Consider the following 20,581-nt stretch of genomic DNA (forward strand, 5'->3'; position numbering starts at 1 on the left):
TGTCTGTCACCTCTTTCAGAGCTCAACAGGGGATGGCTAAGCGCAGTTTCTGAGGACACAAGGCACAGGAAGGTTCTCTCTTTCCTACTGGAGGGCTTAATTCGGTCACTGTTTATGGCATTTTAGGGGAGTGATGGAATTTTTAGTACCTGTCAGCATATTTGAAGAAGATCTGAGGAGAGCACAGAAAACCCTGGGGGAGGAGTGTATCTCCCTATATCTGTGCACACAAACAGTCTACTCTAATGCACACTGGCTACTTTCTCCTGCTGAGACACTGTTTGCTTGACCCCTGAGGGGGCCTGGCTCAGGACTGCCACCTCCCACCTCTGCTTCAAGCCTGCTCTCAGTGCTTTCGCTTTTCTAAAATCTTCACCACTGTAGTAAGTTCCTTGGTATTTCTAACATTAGTGATTTTACCTTTAGATAGTTCTGGTTTTCATAAAAGCTGCTCCTGCTTTTATTGCAGGAAAAGGTCATGATGATTATCTCAAATTACTAAGACTTCCTGCCCATTGCCAATCTCATCCCTGCCTGACTCTGTACCATTTAAATGCAGTTTAACTGCGCTGTCTCCTCGCTGACCTGAAGAAGGAGGCAGAGCTCTGCTAAGTTCCTTACAGACACATTAAGTTACTCCACTGCAAAGGCTTCACTTACAGCTTGTTTGTTGATCCTTACCCTACGATACTCAAATGTTGCCTCTACTCACCTGTTTTTAATCCTCTCAGTCAGGGTCTTGCTGCATTTCTTTTTTTTTGTTGTTGTTGTCATCCTATCTGTCTTGACAAGATTGTAGGCTCCATTATGTGTCTCTGTACAGCACTACATACATCTGGTATGCACTATACAAAAAATGATAATGTTAATAATAATTTCTACATCTTCACGTGGAATAACTTGGCAAGCACAATACTTGGTTCTAGGATTGTCAAGGAAAGGCAGCCAGTGGAATCCATGGAGAGAGTGCTTCCCATTGGTGAGTCTGAGAGAATATCTGATTGCAGTACAATAGAACCCATACAAGAGCCATAAGAGAGAGAATACAGAAAGAATTCATTAGATCAAGAGCCCTTAGAATCAAGGACATACACTCTCAGTTCTGTGAAATGAGGAGAACAGAAAATCTTAATTCACAGATCCATACCGAGTGGAATAGTTGAGTAGTAAATTAGCAGTGACTCCATCACAGAGCATAGTCACTGAGAGGTAAGTAGCAGTGATGTTCCATCATGTAGAGTAGCTATTGAGTAGTAAATTAGCAGTGACTCCATCACAGAGCATAGTCACTGAGAGGTAAGTAGCAGTAATGTTCCATCATGTAGAGTAGCTATTGAGTAGTAAGTTAGTAGTGGCTCTCCACCACAGAGTATTTTATCTATTTCACATTTAGCTCACTTCTTTTCAGTAATAACTCAAGGCGAGTTACATTCAGCTACTGTAGGTGCTTTCTTGTCCCCAGAGGCCTTACAGTTTAAGAGCCTGATTTACTAAGCATTTTCCCCTTGTTAATTAGGCTTAAATTTGTATCTGAGGAAATGGAGAGTGAAATGACTTTGACCAAGGTCAGAAGGAGCTTCAGCAGGATTTGAACCCTTGCTTCCCTAGTTCTCTGTCTTCTGCTCTAAGCACTGGGTTACTCCTCCTCCAGTTGTTGAGTGATAAGTGGAGTTGCTGAGCAGCTATCTCAGAGTACAAAGTTACTACATCGTAGGTTGCAGTGAAGTTCCATCACAGAACTTAGTCATTGATCACTTTGTTAGTGGTGATTTTCCATCACAGAGCACAGAATTGTTAAGCAGTAAGGAGGTAATTTTCAAAGCCACTTACATGCATATAACCCTGTTTTATATGCATAAATGGCTGTTCTAAAATTGACTTATTATTAGACAGTAGTTGAAGAAAATATTATATGCCGGAATATGTTGGTCAATTTGAACTGATCTTGTGACTACACCAACATGCATCCATATGAAGAGAAAATGTAAGACGCAACTGCTACAACATTCTTAATCATCATATCATGACCATCATTCTAGGCATCATTGTATTAGCTCACGCTATTCAGACTCAGCCTTATTCATAATCATAGGTCATTTTACTAGGTGGAAAGTCCCGACAGTATCTTTTTTTAAAGAAGATTTTTTTATGCAATTAAAATTCTAAAAGATGAAGTACTTAGCTTCTTAATATAACAATATTTCCATGACGGTCCTTCATCTCCTGACAGAAGCCCAAAGGAAGGCACTAATTTCTTCAGGCACTGGGAAAGTGCACAGAAAAGCAGTAAAAACTGCTTTTCTGTGCACCCTCCAACTTAATATCATGGCGATATCAAATCAGAGGTCCCAAAAGTTACCAAAAGTTAAAAAAAAAAAATTTGAAGTTGGCCCACGGCTCGAAAACCGGACGCTCAATTTTGCCGGCGTCCGGTTTCCGAACCCGTGGCTGTCAGCGGGCTCGAGAACCGAAACTGGCAAAATTGAGCGTTGGCTGTCAAACCCGCTGACAGCCGCTGCTCTGGTCCAAAAGGAGGAGCTAGGGATGCGCTATTGTCCCATGCGCCTCCTTTTGCCTGTTTTTACCGCTGGGCCTAATTTGCATAGTGAATCGCGCACACAGGAGAGTGGCCTGTGCGCGCGCCGGGAGAGCGGACATTTGTCCGCTGTCCCGCAGACTTTACTGTATCGGCCCGTGAATGAGTTACTATTGATGAGGAAATCCAGCACCAGGTCAGTTGTGCTAATATTGCATTCTTCAGGTTGTGATAACATGTCTTTGAAAATAGAGACCTTGAGAAGGAGACAAAGGTCTTGATTTGTAAGGCTGTCATGCTGATCACCCCACAGCAAAACACGGACTGACTGCCTCAAGCTCAACTGTACCATCTTTAAGCTCAATGCGCCTTAGCACCAGGAAGAAAATCTTTGCCACACCAACCCTGACCCTCTGGAATATGCTATCAACCCACATGGGACTCACACCAGACCTGCTATCCTTCAGGAAACTGGTGAAAACCTGTTCTTGAAGAAGCAGTCAGCTGCAGCTAATAATCCTGACCTCCATCAGGTCCCCATTTACAGCCAGGATACTACTGTACAAAATATAATCATGGATACTGGCACCATACACCAATGGTTCACTAACATAGAACGTCATATTATCCAGTTCTCACTATGTATACAATGTATCTGTAACCAGGTATAACGTCATATTATCCAGTTCTCACTATGTATACAATGTATCTGTAACCAGGTATAACGTCATATTATCCAGTTCTCACTATGTATACAATGTATCTGTAACCAGGTATAACGTCATATTATCCAGTTCTCACTATGTATACAATGTATCTGTAACCAGGTATAACGTCATATTATCCAGTCCTCACTATGTATACAATGTATCTGTAACCAGGTATAACGTCATATTATCCAGTCCTCACTATGTATACAATGTATCTGTAACCAGGTATAACGTCATATTATCCAGTCCTCACTATGTATACAATGTATCTGTAACCAGGTATAACGTCATATTATCCAGTCCTCACTATGTATACAATGTATCTGTAACCAGGTATAACGTCATATTATCCAGTCCTCACTATGTATACAATGTATCTGTAACCAGGTATAATGTCATATTATCCAGTCCTCACTATGTATACAATGTATCTGTAACCAGGTATAACGTCATATTATCCAGTCCTCACTATGTATACAATGTATCTGTAACCAGGTATAATGTCATATTATCCAGTTCTCACTATGTATACAATGTATCTGTAACCTATTCCACTATAACATACTTTGAACTCTTTTGTTGGAAAAGTGTGATATGAATAAATGGAGATGATGATAATTGACTTTTGAGATCTTGCACCAGCAGTGCTTGCATCAAATCCTGGGGATTAAATGGGAGGACCAGCAGACCAATGTGAGTGTCCTCCATGAAACTGCAGCCACCAGTACTGAAGCCTTGCTCTTGAGAAATCAATTATGATGAACAAACTATTGTGTCCGAATGCCTGAATATTGCTTCCATCATTAGGTTCTCTTCTCCCAGCTTTCTGTTAGCCAATGCACAAAACCAGTCTCCTGGTTGACCTCAAGCATAGAGGTGTTGACATTAACGACTGGGAGAAACAAGCTGCTAATTGTTTGCTATGGCACCACTTGCAGCGTGAAGGCATGTGTCACTTCACAGACCAATTCAACATCAATGCAGAATGGTTGCGGTACAAGAAGGAGAAAGAAACAATTCCCAAGTAACAGCATGTCCCCATTGCCAAAGAATGCTTGCATCCAGAATTGAGTTCATCAGTCATATGAAGAGCTACCAACCATGATAGATGACAGCCACAATCTGAGGGACCACTGATAAGCAGTAAATTAGTGATGATTTTTCATCAACGAGCTTAGTCATTACTTGTTATATTTGTGGTGGTTCTCCATTATTTATTTATTTATTTTATTTATTTAAATTCTTTTAATATACCGATGCTCAAGACAAGGTCTTATCGTACCGGTTTACAGTAAACTAGGGGGGTAAACCAGTTAACACTGAAAGCGAAAGTTAATTCCATTATGGAATGAAGAGTTGTTGAGTGGAAACTAGTGTGACTCCATCAGTGTCTAGAGTTGTTTAACAGTAAATTAGTATCTGTCACAAAGCACAGAGTCCTTGAACAGTAAGTTAACAATGATTCTCCTTCACTGCCTGAAGAGTCCTTGGGCAGTAAATTAGTGATGATCCTTCTCTACCTCCTGTAGAGTCCCTGCCTGAGCAGTAAGTTACTGGTGACCCTCCTTCACTGCCTGTAGAGTCCTTGGGCAGTAAATTAGTGATGATCCTTCTCCACTGCCTGTAGAGTCCCTGCCTGAGCAGTAAGTTACTGGTGATCCTCCTTCACTGCCTGTAGAGTCCTTGGGCAGAAATTAGTGATGATCCTTCTCCACTGCCTGTAGAGTCCCTGCCTGAGCAATAAATTACTGGTGATCCTCCTTCACTGCCTGTAGAGTCATTGAGCAGTAAATTAGTGATGATCCTTCTCCACTGCCTGTAGAGTCTCTGCCTGAGCAGTAAGTTACTGGCGATCCTCCTTCATTGCCTGTAGAGTCCTTGGGCAGTAAATTAGTGATGATCCTTCTCCACTGCCTGTAGAGTCCCTGCCTGAGCAGTAAGTTACTGGTGATCCTCCTTCACTGCCTGTAGAGTCCTTGGGCAGTAAATTAGTGATGATCCTTCTCCACTGCCTGTAGAGTCCCTGCCTGAGCAATAAATTACTGGCGATCCTCCTTCACTGCCTGTAGAGTCATTGAGCAAGCAGTAAGTTAGCAGAGCTTCTCCATCGCAGCCTGTAGAAATGTTGTTCTGCCCCCAGAGTTTCAGCAGTTACCTTACAGGAACCAGAACTCTAAGAAAGAAGACAGGACAGAAAGACATTAGTAAGAGACTTTGGAGTGAGGATAAGACTGACTCAATCCAGATTGCACAGTCTGTCTCCATCTTTCACACTTTCAGGTATTCTAAAATGATGAGGTGCCTAGGGCCATCATGGAATTGTCAGATGACAAAGGAGCCATCACTTTTACCCAAGTCAAAGTTTGAGGAAACGTTGATTGCTGATGTTCTCTGTTCTTTTAATATTTAATGCACTAGTGGAGTCTCTGTTCTGTCAGTCATTATGGACAGATGAAGTATCAGGGGAGGCTCATCTGTTAAAGCTGTAATGAGTCGCATTGTACTGCAGGGAAAAAGAAGGGAAAGGAAGTGGGATCAGAGAGTTAGAAGCAAACCTTCAGATTTGTGATTGATATAATCTATGCCTATGCTGATGAGAAATGAGCTTGCTGAAATACTGCAGCCTGGCATATAAATGAATCATATTATACAGTCATACACATCATATGAGATATTCAGAGAAGATCTGGACATGAAAACCAGAGATAAAATGTACCTGTGAATCCTCCCCTCTCTGGGAAGTGGGTCACACTTCCCAGCTCTGCTTGGTACAGGGCTGGGGGAACACAGATTTGTAAGGAGAAAAATATACCTGTAGGGCACAAAGAAGATTTCACTTACTAAAATAAACAGTCCACACTCTAGGCGTTTTGTTCCAAACAAAAATATAGATTTTACTGAGAAGAATCAAAGTCAGCAGATACAAGAAAAGGAAACAGTCTCAGAGCAAAATTGCAGACAGTTAGTTCTCCAGATTATTAAAATCACATATGTAGACACAGTTCTTATATTGCTTAAGTCACTTCCCAATGATTTCCCTTATTACTCCTGAGCAAGGCGCCAGCATCTTCAAATCTGCCCAAGAATATAAAAAGAATCATCTTTATAAAGCAAAATTTCTCTCAGATGGCCAGAAACAAGTCCCCTCCATTTCCTGCAGGTTGGATCTTCTGAGGTAGCCCTCTTTCCAATCCAGGTGACAAGTCCTTGGCAGGATCCCAAGCTGCTTATTTCAGAGATAAGAAGTGGATTTCTGCAGCTCCACCTTAATAATGTTTTATGGACTTTCCCTCATTGTCAGGACTCCTCTACTGACTCGCCCTTCGGGAGATGGACCACCCTGCTGGACACAACCTCCCAATACTGAAACAATATCCATTCTGATGCAGAATGAAGCCCGAAGGGCGTTTCACCTGAAATATAGCGAAAGGTAAAATCTGGTGAAGAGTTCAGAAAATTCACAGTTGGCCATATGAACATAGATCTCCTATAGATACACACAAATGTTATTAACTGATCTCGCCTAAAACATGCCCCCATGAGTGCCTTCCGTAAAACGTCCACGCGCTGAGGAAATCCTGTGCATGCTTCTAGTTGCAATGACAGTCGGCTCACCCCTTGAGCAAAGGTCAGTTCTATATTCCAGCAGTGGGGAAAGTAGTCCCCTTCTCCTCCAGAAGCCCTGGTTTTCTCCCCAAAGATTCAGAGCTATAAGCACCAGCTTCAAACAGATCTGCAGCATTTGATTTGTGGAAACACGTGTTCCTTGGCAGCAGCAGCAGAGTCGTTGTCTGAGCAATGTGCCTTCTTTTGATATTTTATTTATAAAGAGAAAGTTACTTCAGATGCATCCATCTTTTTTTCTCTCCCTTCCCTTCCCATTCTCTCTCATCTCATCTCTCCCTGCTTCACTTTCCTCATGTCCTCATCCTTCATCTCACCCCATCCACCGCTATCTCTTTCTCGGCTTCATCCTTTTGTTACTGGACAAGCTGAATACTTTGGGTACCCAGGCAGGACAAAGTTCCACACGCACACACAAGGAGCCCTGAGAACTAGTGTTACTGTCTTCCCAGAACGGCGTGCTCTGCAAGCTAGCTTACTGCATTTTTCTGTGGCCTGATGGGTTGCCCCCTTAATAGTAAATGGCTAATGAAGTTTTGTGTCCCAGATGCATGATTTCAAATCCTTCAACATGCTTCCAGGTTTCCAAATTACTTTTGGCATTTTCTACCTTTTCCTGGTGTGGCGGATCTGTTACAGATTTTTCTCTCTTCTGCAAACAGCTCTAAACTTTCTGCAAGTTCTTTGGCAATGCCAGCCATAATGATATTGAAAAGTGAGTCCTGTGGCATCCATGCAGTCCCTTTACCTTCACTAGATTGGATCCCGGTGAGATCTGTTATTAAGCAGCTCCTCATTCAGCTTCAGTCTTTCTCTGTTTGTTTACCTGTGTAAGGGATATTGCAGAATCAGCTGCAGCAGTGACATTCGGCATGGAGTAGAGATGACCTGACTATCTATCCTTGAGTATTGTTTAGACTGGAACTGCTGGCAAGGAGTAATCCTGTCCCACAAACACACAGTCTAGTTTGGCACGCCCACCTGTTGACATTGGACTATAAAGGACGAACCGCTATGGCTGCAAAACGGGGAGAGCGAGAAACATACTTTCGCTTTGCTGACATGCAAAGTACTGCATGTCACTTTGTAGATGTACGAAGTGACTGGGTCCCTTTTGCCTGTACTGGGCTCTCTCTCTGAGACAGGCTGATGAAGAGGGTATTGTGAGTATTGGCCAAAATATTGTGCACGGATACAGATGAATATGCTTAGAATTGTTCTTAATGCTTAGAACTGTATATGCTTAGAATTGTATATACTTTAGTTCTTAGAACTGTATACCTTTAATACTTAGAATTATTAAGATTGTACCTTTAATACTTAGAATTATTAAGATTGTATATCAATAAACATATTATTTTACTTTTACCTTATTCTCGCCTACCTGATTCCTTACATTTGGCGACGAGGGTGGGATGGCTTTATTTAAAAAGGCTTTATTTAAAAAGAAAGCAAAGCAGCCATCCAAACCTGTTACTCCTGTGGATGTTAAAATCCCAGGATGGGAAAAAACTCCCTATTCTGTGCTGGCTCAGGAATGGGCAATGAATATGGGATTGGCAGAAGCATGGGATGTAGGTAGCGAGCCTGTAAATATTGTAGACAAATTACAAGAAGTCCCAGGAAAAAAAGGGAAGGAACTAGAGGCAGTAGGAAGAAGTGGCTGGCTTTTATTGACAGGATACAGAAAGTGTCACGAAGAAAAGCACAGCTTGCAATTGAAATTAGCTGAACTAGAAAAAGAAATGGATGGTTTGCTAAAAGACAACATTATGTTGCGATGCCACTTAGAAACAGTTTTCCAGAAAGCAGACCATTATCAGTCAGTGGCACAGCATAAATATCGAAAGCGTAGACAAGTGAATAAAATGAAAAATGAATGGAATCCCGAAACATGGGACGGGAATATTTGGGATTCCACAGATACAGACAGTGCAGAGGAGGCAGAAGTAGAATCCCCGTCAAAAATAAATACTGTTGAACAAGCATGCCCTATTGTTCGGCAAGCTGTAGAACAGGAGGCTACCCAAGTGTTAGAAGATTTCACACAGCAAGATAGAATGGGGCATGAATTTCCCGCTATACAGGCACAGAAAGTTAGTGACCAGCCTTTAAAGGCAGCTGGATATACTCCTAATTTAACTTCAGAGCACCAACTCACAACCCCCACTATCCCCCTACTGAATCAGCCTACAGGGAACTCCGCTAGGATTGATATCACGAACAGAGTTCATTGTACTCCCGTTATAGAATTAGATTCCCCAGCCCGTGAACAGATTAATGAAACATTTGGAGCCTGTGGCTATCAGCATAATGACCCAGCCTCTTCAAAACCTTTAGACAAGTGTTTAAGAACAATTGAGGGACAGAATGAAAAGTGTTGTGAGACAACAGCAGATAGGGTTGATGCCCCAGTGGCACACAATACCCCAGTAACACACAATAGCAGGTTTAGGGAAAGGGGAGTGCCTGGCAACACTCCGTCACATTTTATTGCCCCTATCATTCCTTTCTTTGCAGTAGTAGAACACTTTTTTGCTCTACCGCTCTTACACAAATGTGTCATGATTATGTATCCCATTCTGTGTGTATTTAACTTTAGCATTATGTGACAATAGAAGGTGTCGTTTGTTAGGAATCACAAGGACACTAAACTAGAATTAAAAGCAGCAACTAAGAAAAAGCACTTTTTGGAGCAGCAGTATTTGGGAAGAATCCATGGCATTCTAATGCCTTAGCAGACAAATTCTTTTGGTGATATAGAAATAAGATTTCTAAGTATATCCATGCCACAATGCTCAAAAATGAGCACAGCCTCCATATGACTATTGTTAAATATTACAAATGCTTGGTCACAACGCTTTAAGATTGGCTAAAAACTGGAGAAAAAAAAATTTTTTTCCTTTTCCCTGCCCATTTGGCAAAAGATATACAACGCTATGAGCAGTGTAAGACTGATTTAAGTGAGACTTAGAAATCCTTTGGGAACACCATAAAACCAAATCCTCCTCTGATTATAAGAATGAAACATAAGGTAATATAAACACCACTGCGAACAGAGGAGCAAATGATCCAGGAGAGGGGGGGAGTGAAAATCCGCCATTGCACACATCTGAGACAGGCTGATGAAAAGGGTATTGTGAGTATTGGCCGAAATATTGTGCACGGATACAGATGAATATGCTTAGAATTGTTCTTAATGCTTAGAACTGTATATGCTTAGAATTGTATATACTTTAGTTCTTAGAACTGTATATGTTTAGAATTGTATATTTTAGTACTTAGAACTGTATACCTTTAATACTTAGAATTATTAAGATTGTATATCAATAAACATATTATTTTACTTTTACCTTATTCTCGCCTACCTGATTCCTTTCAACCTGTGTCACAGGACTTACAGCAGTGCACATAAGCACATCTACCACTCTTCCGGTCACCTCATCAAAGAACTTATTCGGCAAGATCTGTCCCTTGTGACACCCATTGCCGGGGTCCTGCCATACATTCACTTAAGGTGCTGCACTCTGTTTTTCTATAACTTTACCCACTGCCAGATTTTGACTGATGACTCTGTACTTACCTGCCTGTCCCGTATTCCCATTCTTGTGACGTGGGACCACATTTGCTCTCCTCCGGTCCCTTGGAATCTTTTTGGTTTGCAAAGATGAGGTTAACAGAGCAACGAGGGGGCACAATTAGCATTTTCTTGAGCTCTCACAATATCCATTTTCTATTAAGCTTCCTCCTCTGGAAACGATAAATTCACAATCATTTATGCCCCTGTGTCCTGCTTTTGGAGCATCACCTTCCCCTTCTTCTCTATATACGGAGCTGAAGAACATGTTTAAGGTTTTTGAATCAAACAGTTACCAGCAAGGGCGCTGAACTTCATGGTTGGTGAAAGAGATAAGTCTGGGAAAATAAGTGTGGGAGCTTGTTGGGCAGACTGGATGGGCGTTTGGTCTTTATCTGCCGTCATTTCTATGTTTCTATGTAAGGTTTCTGTCTTCTGCTCATCCCCTTCTCACTTATGCCTCCTGAGTGTAATTTTTGTTTTTTTCTTTTGTATTTTCTGAATGAGAGTCTTTTGGATCTTACTATTTCCGCTACTCCTTAGACAACCATATTTGTCTTTTTTCCCCCTCTTCCTCTCACTAACCTGCCTTATGCAGATTTGTTACCTTTTCTATGCTTAATTTTATTGCTGTTCACAGTTCCTCTGTAATTTTTAGATATTCAGTATCTATTAAGGCATCCTCAGTGCAATCTCGCATTAGCTTGAAAGCCAGGATCTTTGTACTAGGCTATGGTTGGTTCAACTGTAGACGAAACTGCATTGTATGGTGAATGCTGGATCTTACATTGGATCCAGCAGTGGCATCAGTGATACTGTCATCATTTCCTAGTACCAGCTCCAGTATTACCTGCTCCCTACAGGTGGTCCAGGGCTCTTCCACTGCTATCTGATGTCTCTAGTCTACATCCTGCAAAATGAAAAATGGGACACAACAGGATTGAGGGTTGGGTTCCATGTGGGAATTTGATCTAAAAGGTTGCTGCTGGACAGACTAGATGGGCCTTTTTGCTTTTTCTCTGCTGTCATTTACTATGTTTTAATCTCTTTTCCCTGCATTGGAGGTACGGTATGTATATTGCTCCCATGCATTGAACCCACAATAAATCAGCTTCTCTCTGACTGCCCTGTTCTTCCATAAGTTTAGTTGTATCTCTCATGTATATAGATAGCTATCTTTTATTATTTTCCCCCCATTCTGTGTTTTCTGAAAACTCTATTCCCAGAGTGCACATTTTAGCAATAATATTGCTATTCCATTCCCATTTCTGCCACATTGACTTGTAGCTCACTCCTGACTTTCTCTCTTCTTAAGTTGTAAATGGATGGAGATGGCAGGTGGAGTTATCACAGCCTGGTTACACAACAAGAACCACTGATTGCCACCCCCTCCTCTTAGAGGGATTGTCATTCTTTTTTTGCATCTTTTCACTCGGGATATCATCACATGAAGACCCCAGCAAGGCTTGTTCTTTAACAGCTAAACTTGAAAATACCATGACACCATCATTCTGAATCTGGCTCCCCCTCCCCCTCCAGCCAAAGTCCACAGGTCAGCTTGAATTCTTATACTAGGAGAGGATGGGTGGGCAGACTAAAAAACATTGGTAAGAAGGCCATACAACTGCTGACATGGTTAAAAGGTGAGGTGAGAGAAGCTATTCTAGCCAAGAGAATATCTTTCAAAAAATGGAAAAGGGATCTGAATGAAGAAAACAGGAAAAAGCATAAGAACATAAGAAATTGCCGTACTGGGTCAGACCAAGGGTCCATCAAGCCCAGCATCCTGTTTCCAACAGTGGCCAATCCAGGCCATAAGAACCTGGCAAGTACCCAAAAACTAAGTCTATTCCATGTAACCATTGCTAATGGCAGTGGCTATTCTCTAAGTGAACTTAACAGCAGGTAATGGACTTCTCCTCCAAGAACTTATCCAATCCTTTTTTAAACACAGCTATACTAACTGCACTAACCACATCCTCTGGCAACAAATTCCAGAGCTTTATTGTGCGTTGAGTGAAAAAAGCATAAGTACTGGCAAGTCAGATGCAAAGCTTTGATAAAGAAACATTTGAAAAGAAGCTTGCTGTGGAAGCAAAATCTCATAATAAAAACTTTTCCAGGTACATTTGAAGCAAAAAGGCCTGCAGGGGAATCAATTGGACCATTAGATGATCAAAGGGGTAAAAGGAGCACTTAGGGATGACTAAGCCATAGCAGAGAGACTAAATGCATTCTTTGCTTCAGTATTTACTGAGGAAGATGTAAGAGAGAGACCCAGGCCAGAAGTGATATTCAAAGGTGATGATTCAGAGGAACTGAAACAAAGCTCAATGAATCTGGCAGATGTAATAACAGAGCAAATGGATAAACTAAAGAGTAGCAAATCATAGAAACACAGAAAAGAACAGATGGTCCATCCAGTCTGTCCAGCAAGCCTCCCATGGTAGTATCTGCCGCGCCGTGCAGGTTACCCCCATGTATTAGTCAGTTTTTCTTGACGTGCTTTGCTTATAGATTTGGCCACAGAAGCAGTCCTGTGAATTTTTCTTAATGTCTGAGCATCAGGACCCCAGACTGTAAAAAAGTCATGGCTCGTGTTGGTTGTCCCTGAATCCAAATTCCTCTTTCCTTTCAGCCCCCACTGCCCTCCTTCAAAGCAGAGAGCAATGTTGCAGTTACATCAAAAGTATCCATTTCTTTGGTTAAGGGCAGTAACGGGTGCGCCAGCAAGTTACACCATACATTTCTCGTTTCCTTTAGGACTCGGCCATAGAAGCAGTCCTGTGCTTTTTCCCTTATTGTTCGTGTAACAGGATTCCAGACCATGGAAGTCGGGGCCCTTGGTTGTCGTCTGAATCAAATTCCTCTTATTCCCCTGCCATCTAAGTGGGGAGCAATGTTGCACTTGCATTAAAAGCATCAAAGCATATTGGTTAACGACCAAATGGTATTAATCCCAGAATGCTGGAAAGAACTAAATAATGAAATTGCAGACCTAATATTAGCAATCTGTAAACTATCATCAATATCAGCCACAGAACTGAAGATTGTAGGGTAGCCAGTGTAAAGCCAGTTTTTAAAAAGGGTGCCAGAGGTGATCCAGGAAACTACAGATCAATGAGCCTGACATCACTGCCAGGAAAAATGATTGAAACTATTATTAAGAACAAAATTATTGAACATACAGATAGTCTTCATCTTAGTTCAATAGGTGAAAGCCAACAAGGATTTAGCAAAGGAAGATTTGCCTCACCAATCTGCTACATTTTTAAAAGGCAGAAGAAACAGGGGAATAAAGGTGAGCCAGTTGATACAATGTATCTGGATTTCCAGAAAGCATTTGACAAAGTCCCTCATGAGAGACTCTTGAGGAAATTAGAAAGTCATAGGATAGGTGAAGGTGTCCTATTGTGGATTGCCAACTGGTTCAAAGATAGAAAACAGAGAGTAGGGCTAAATGGTAAATTTTCCCAATGGAGAAAGATGAATAGTGGAGGCCCCAGGGATCTGTTCTGGGACCAATGCTTTTTAATATATTTATAAATGACCTGGAAATGGGACCAAGTGAGGTGATAAAATTTGCTGAATGCACAAAATTATTCAATGTTGTTAAATCACAAGAGGATTGTGAGAAATTGCAAAAGGATCTTGCAAGCTTGGGCATCCAAATGGCAGATGGCATTTAATGTGGACAAGTAAAAAATGATGCATGCAGGGAAGAGCAACCCAAATCATAGCTACACAATTCAAGGTTCCACATTGAGGACCACCACTCAGGAAAAGGATCTAGGTGTCATCAGTGATAATACACTGAAATCCTCTATTTACTGTGCAGCAGCAGCCAAGAAAGGAAGTAGAATGCTTAGGGGTTATTAGGAAAGGAATGGAGAATAAAACAGAGAACATCATAATGTATCTCCTATTGCTCCATGATACCTTGACCACACCTTGATTATTGAGTGCAATTCTGGTCACTACATCTCAAAAAAGATATAGCAGAATTAGGGTACAGAGAAGAGTGCCCAAAATAAAGGGGATGGAATGATTCCCCTATGAGGAAAGGCTAAAGAGGTTAGGGCTCTTCAGCTTGAAGAAGAGATGACTGAGGGGAGATTATTTTAGAGGTTTAAAGAATAAGTAGAGTGGAAAAAGCTACAAAGGCTAGGGGACATGCAATGATATTACTAAGAAATGCATTTAAGACAAACTGGAGAAAATATTTTTGTACTCAGTGCATAATTAAACTCTGGAATTCATTGCTGGAGGATATGGTAAAAGCTGTTAGTGTAGCAGGGTTTAAAAAAGCTTTGAACAACTTCCTGGAATAACAGTCCATAAACCATTATTAAGGTAGAGTTGCAGAAATCCTCTACTTATTCCTGGGATAAGCAGCTTGGAATCTCTCTACCCCTTGGGATCCTGCCAGGTTCTTGTGGCCTGGATTGGCCACTGTTGGAAGCAGGATGCTGGGCTTGATGGACCCTTGGTCTGACCCAGTATGGCATGTTCTTATGTGACATCACACTAGTCCTGCACTATCTGCTTCCTCTGAAATGCCTGTTCTGTCTGCATGGAGCTTCTGCTGGAAGTTCATACCTTAGGGAGTACAGGAAAGAGATGGCAGTGGGATAGCTGATAACTGGTGTCATCTCTTGTTTCCATTCTCCTGCCCCTCTTCCCATGGTGAGAATGGAGAGGAAGTGCTGGTGCAGTGCAAGAGCTGACAGCAGTTCTGACACTTTAGTCACACTCTGTGTCATGTCTCATATGCCCCCGAGACAGGATGCTACTAAAATAAACTTGAGCAGTTAACATACCCAGAGCTTGTTGCAAATGTGTTAAAATCTAATGGATGCTACGTGCCTCCTGCTCATATGTACTCAGGCTGAGACTGAGATGAGGAGAAGGAGAAAGGGAGGGAGAGAGGCAAGGGGAGATGAGAAAAACAACCAGGGAGAGGTCATTGCGAGCAAGAAGCAGCCTAAGTTAGAAAGACCAGGCAGAATGGCAGAAAAGAGGCAAAAAGGCAGAGAGAAGAGACCCCCAGAGCTGGTGCTTCCATTAGGAAAACTGGGCAGTCACCTAGAGCAACAAAACTTTGGATGCAGAGGGCTCTGTGCCAGATCTAATATTGTGAACAAAGGGAGTGCCGGGCTAGAGGGCGTACAGTGGTGGAGTCGGGGAAGGGGCTGGCTGACTGAATGTTCATCTAGGGCACCAGCCCCGAGACACACCAAGAGGTGTGCACAGTCACGCTATCAATCAACTGCAGTCCCTGGACATCCCTACAGCTTTGGAATTCAGAAAGACCTCAATCAATTGGACGTAAAAACAGGAAAACTGGTCCGTACCCACCAGCTAACCTGTAAGAACCAGTTATATCAAGAAGGAAAGGAAATATGGGCTTATAGAAATAGAAAGCACATACAGAGCTAATGTCATAGGCCTCCAAGCACACTCACAGTATCAAGGAAAGATGCAAAATTAGTGACAATACACATGTTGCGGTGATGATTCCTAAATCCCAGTCATTCAAAACATAAAATCATTCAGCCACGTCACAAACACAGAGACATCTATTTCAAACATCTACTTATTCAACACAGGTCCATACTCATAAGAAAGGTGCCCCCCATTCCATGTCGCACAAAATAAAGGATAAGACCACAACACAGCAAGCTAAATATTCTCCAAGGGACTGCACCAAATGAAGGTCCATTCTTCTCACCCCACCAGTGGTGCACTCTTCAGGACCCATAGACGTAACCTCCAGATTGGAAGCACCCAGTGTAACATGAATATCCTAATGTCACAAGTCCATTCCTGGTGATAGTATGGCATGAAAAAGAAACAGCATGCAATATTCTGTTGCAGGGCTACCTCCCACGTGCTATCCTTACACTGATAGCTCAGATATATTTCTAATACCTTACACTCAGGGCTGTGCAAGCATATCTGGCGCCCTATGTGAAGCTTTGGTCATTCGGCCCCCTCCCCCAGTTTAACTACTGGCGGCAGTGGCTTCAGCACAGCACTCCCTGCTTTGACAGTATTGGCTGGGGTGCTGCACCCTTTAGGCATTTAGTTTAGTAATTTTTATATTCTGCTGCCCCCAAAATCTTGGCACTCTAAGCGACCACCTAGTTTGCCTAATAGAAGCACCAGCCCTGTTTACAGTAAAATAAACAAAACATAAAAATCCAAAATATCACTGCCATAACCCTTTGCTTGAACCAAGAATCTCCACACTGTGCAGTGAGCCCTTCCATAGTGCAACTCAAAACTGCACTATGGACATGATGAGGCATTGGTATTCCAACCCCATATGTTCAACGCAATCATTATCCTAAAAAGTAAGGCTTGAACAAAACCACAATATCAGTTAGACTTCAATAATAGCAAACAATCCAACATCTCAACTCGTCATTATCATTCCTATTGACATTGACCAAAGGAAAAAGGAGAGCGACAAAACTCTTAATTTTGCAGAGTCTTCATAAATTCTTCTAGTTCATCTTTCTACTGCAGAAATATAGTTTTTCCATCCTGAATTACAGAAAGACAAGCAGGAAACAGAGGCAAAAATGTAACCCCCTTCTATACAGAGGAAGTAATCCTTACAAATGGACCTTCATACTGTGCTAGTCCAGTTTTCCATACTTCTTGAAGGCTTAATTTAGGATGTGACCGATCACAGGCCTAGACCTTGCTGCCTGCTCCCTTACCTCACCCATTGGGGACTCTTATAAGCCGAATGCTATTACAGCGGCCTCAGTCCTCCTGGTCCTTCATCCTCTCTACCAACTCTACGTTCACTTTTCTCAAGGCCTCCAACTGAATACTGAAGCAATCCAATGCCATTTCCGGCTTCTAGATTGCTTATCTATGTTCTCCCACAGCTCCTCCATCGATGACTGCAATTTACAAGAACTTTTATAAGTCTGCTAGAGCAGTTTCAGCCTCTGCATCCATTCTAGGAGAAGTGGGATGAAGCTTGCCTTTACAGATCTCAGGGTTTTGTCAACATTCCCCTTTAAAAGCTATAGTATGAGACACTTTCTTCATTCTTGTAACAAGGTACTTTCAAGTCAATATAATATAGAGCTCAGCTTCGACATGGTTCATCAGATGGCCAGCAGCAGAAGTCCCCCAGCTCTGGTTCTGATTGAATTGGACATACAAAGGAGCAGGAGAAAATGGTTCTGTCAAAAAAAGAAATGCAATGCTTAGATTTGCTTAATTAGCCCTTGCTAACCTTTAATTACATTTTTTAAACTCAGCTATGCTAACTGCCTTAACCACATCCTCCGGCAATGAATTCCAGAGCTTAATTGTGCTTGGAGTGAAAAAGAAATCTCTCTAATTTGTTTTGAGTGTGCTACCTATTAACTTCATGGAGCGTCCCCTAGTCTTTGTATTATTTGAAAGAGTAAATAATTGATTTACCTTTACCCAATCTATTCCACTCTTGATTTTATAGACCTCTATCATGTCCCACCTCAGTCATCTTTTCTCCAAGCTGTACAGCCCTAATATTTTTAGGCTTTCCTCAAAGAAGAGCCATTCCATCCCTTTCTGTGTACCTTTTCCAATGCAACTCTATCTTTTTTTGAGATGCAGCAACCAGTACTGCACACAGTACTCCAGGTACAGCCTCACGACACATGAGATACACAAAAGTTACTATGAAGGCACCATTTTAATTAAACACCTAAATTCATCAGTTACTTTTTCTCCCCTCCTCCTAAAAAGAATATTTGCTGAACCCCAAAGTATTACAATAGCCTCCAAGCCTTTGAATCTTGGCTTCATGTTGTGCAGTGTGGGCTGAGAGCTGGAGGAGTCTGACTGGAATGGACTCTAGGGCCAGGTTTACTAAGGCTCTTTGCACACCCTGTGTCTCTGGGGAGAAAGCTCAGTGCTTCAGGCCCGTAGTGTGCATGATATAGTCAGCATGGGAGGAAGGGGAAGGCTGCCAGGCTGCAGAGCACTGAGCACAGCAAAGGTAAGCAGGATGAGCTTTTGATACAAATGGATTGTGAGGAAGTGGTGCTGGCGATACTGACAGTCTTATGAAAAATTCATCTCTTCATCCACTGCTCTCTACATTCCTGCTGACAGACTCCTGTGGCTTTGGAGAGCAGGGGCACAGAGTGGGGCGGAGAGAGAAGAAGGCAGGGAGAGAGAAAAGAGAAGCAGGAAAGAGTTTCAAAGGAAGAAAAGGGAGACAGGGAAGAGGAGAGGCAGAGATAGAGACAGAGACAAGCACAAAACGACAATCAGAAGCAGGAAGAAACCGTGCCCAGTGCCTGCTCCAAGCCAGCAAGTTTCCCACAGCACCGGAGCATTATTTGAGAGGCTATAAGGAAACAGCTGTCGAAAGCAAGCTGAGGTTCAAGAGAGATTTTACCATCTGCTTTGCTCAAGCCTTTGGTGACATTTGTTTCACTCTTTTATGATGTGGATTTTTACATTATGTATAGCAGAATCTTCTTTTTTATTCTTATATAGCTTTAACATATTGATATGTTATATGGTTTTTACTGATTTAATTTATTTGATATATTGTATGCGTTTGTATTTGACTTTTTAGGATTGTAGATTTTCATATTTTTTGTGCACTGCTTTGATGACAAATACTGAACTGCAGCATATTAAGTATAAAAAAAATAATAATAAATATGAACAAACCACTGATTCAAAAATATTTCTTTATCCATGTGTGTATAAATTGATATATTTAGCTTGCATTTTGGGATGTGTTTAGCCCCTTAAGCAGTGTCAGCTCAGAGAGGAAGTGAGGACCTTTTTTCTGTCTGCAGGTCCTCCCCAGGCTGCAGCGGGAAACAGATTAACTCTGATTGGCTTCAGCTCTTTCTCAATCAAAAAAACCCTTGGCCTATGTGCTGGAGAGTTTACCAATGAAAATGAAGATTACATTTGTGTTTTGAGACAATTAGACAATTAGTCAGTTTTAAAGACGTTTAGGGGATGAATTTTAAAAGTGTTGCTTGAGTTAAAAGGCCCATATATGTGTATTTTAAAAGCTGCAAATTTCGTGCTTATAGTAATAAGAAATAGGAGTGGAGTTGGGGCATTTTGAGGCATTCAGGGCAGACCCAAAAATTTACGAGCATAAATCTATATTTTAGATCAGGTGGCTGCTAGCCACGCATGTTTACTTCTGCCTTTGATGTGGTATCAGACTGGATGAGGGGTCCAGATCAATTAGGGGACGTACAGGCTGAAGAACCATAGGAGTCTGGCTGACCTCGAGATGGACTGGGCAGACTGGTAGAGTAAGTGGTAAAACTGGGTATGGCCTTCACCTGAGCTTACCTGTGCACGTTAAAGCTGACAAAATCCTAAGGAAGGTACACAAAGTACGTTTGCTCGTGGAGACACCCAAATCTAGCTGACTAGTAATTGTTTATGGACCTGTAATCCATAAATTTCTTCAAACCATTTTTAAAACTGAACTGTACTACTCACTTTAGCAACCAATTCCACAACATAATTGCTCGCTGACTGAAAAAATGCTTTAAAAAATTGCTTTTAAATCTGCTAGCAGTTAACTTTGCGGAACGTTCCCTGGTTCGAGAGGAAGAAATTCTGTCTTTTCCTCTCATCCTCTAGTATTTTTCTATGTTGCTGAAAGAGCTAGCAAATATTCATTGCTCTAAATTCTCTTCTGCTGTGTTTTATGTTTAATAACCCAGTTGAGAAATGGGGTTATTCTTGTAAATTGTGGCATAAGTATGATGTATTCCACACACAATATAAACTGGCTATCACCATTCATAACCGTTCCTCTCCCTGGAGAAAAACCATATTGCAGCTTTTTCACCTTACCAAGTTCTGAGGTCATCAAACCAAGGTCTATTCCATAAGAGCATAAGAAGTTGCCATACTGAGTCAGACCGAGGGTCCGTCAAGCCCAGCATCCTGTTTCCAACAGTGGCCAATCCAGGCTACAAGTATCTGGCAAATACCCGACTGGAGGTGCCTAACCACCTCGTGCTGGCCGGCTGCGGAGACCCTGCTGCAGTGACAATGGGAGAGATAACTGGGACCTGCACTTTTCCCCCCTCCCCAGACTTTGTCACCTGCATCTATGGAAAACAAGAGCTA

The 20,581-nt window shown here is 41.9% G+C and overlaps 1 protein-coding gene across 1 annotated transcript in view; it reads left to right on the forward strand.

Moving 5' to 3' along the window:
- Positions 1–7,904: 7,904 nt before the first annotated feature.
- Positions 7,905–20,581, forward strand: part of CHST1 (carbohydrate sulfotransferase 1) — an 82,620-nt gene continuing 69,943 nt past the window's right edge. Inside the window, exon 1 of the mRNA XM_029582215.1 lies at positions 7,905–8,033. The gene's annotated coding sequence lies outside the window, so the exon portion shown is untranslated. The remainder of the gene's footprint in view (positions 8,034–20,581) is intronic.

This window comes from Rhinatrema bivittatum, chromosome 17, assembly GCF_901001135.1.
Source record: "Rhinatrema bivittatum chromosome 17, aRhiBiv1.1, whole genome shotgun sequence".
NCBI classification, from domain to species: Eukaryota; Metazoa; Chordata; class Amphibia; order Gymnophiona; family Rhinatrematidae; genus Rhinatrema; species Rhinatrema bivittatum.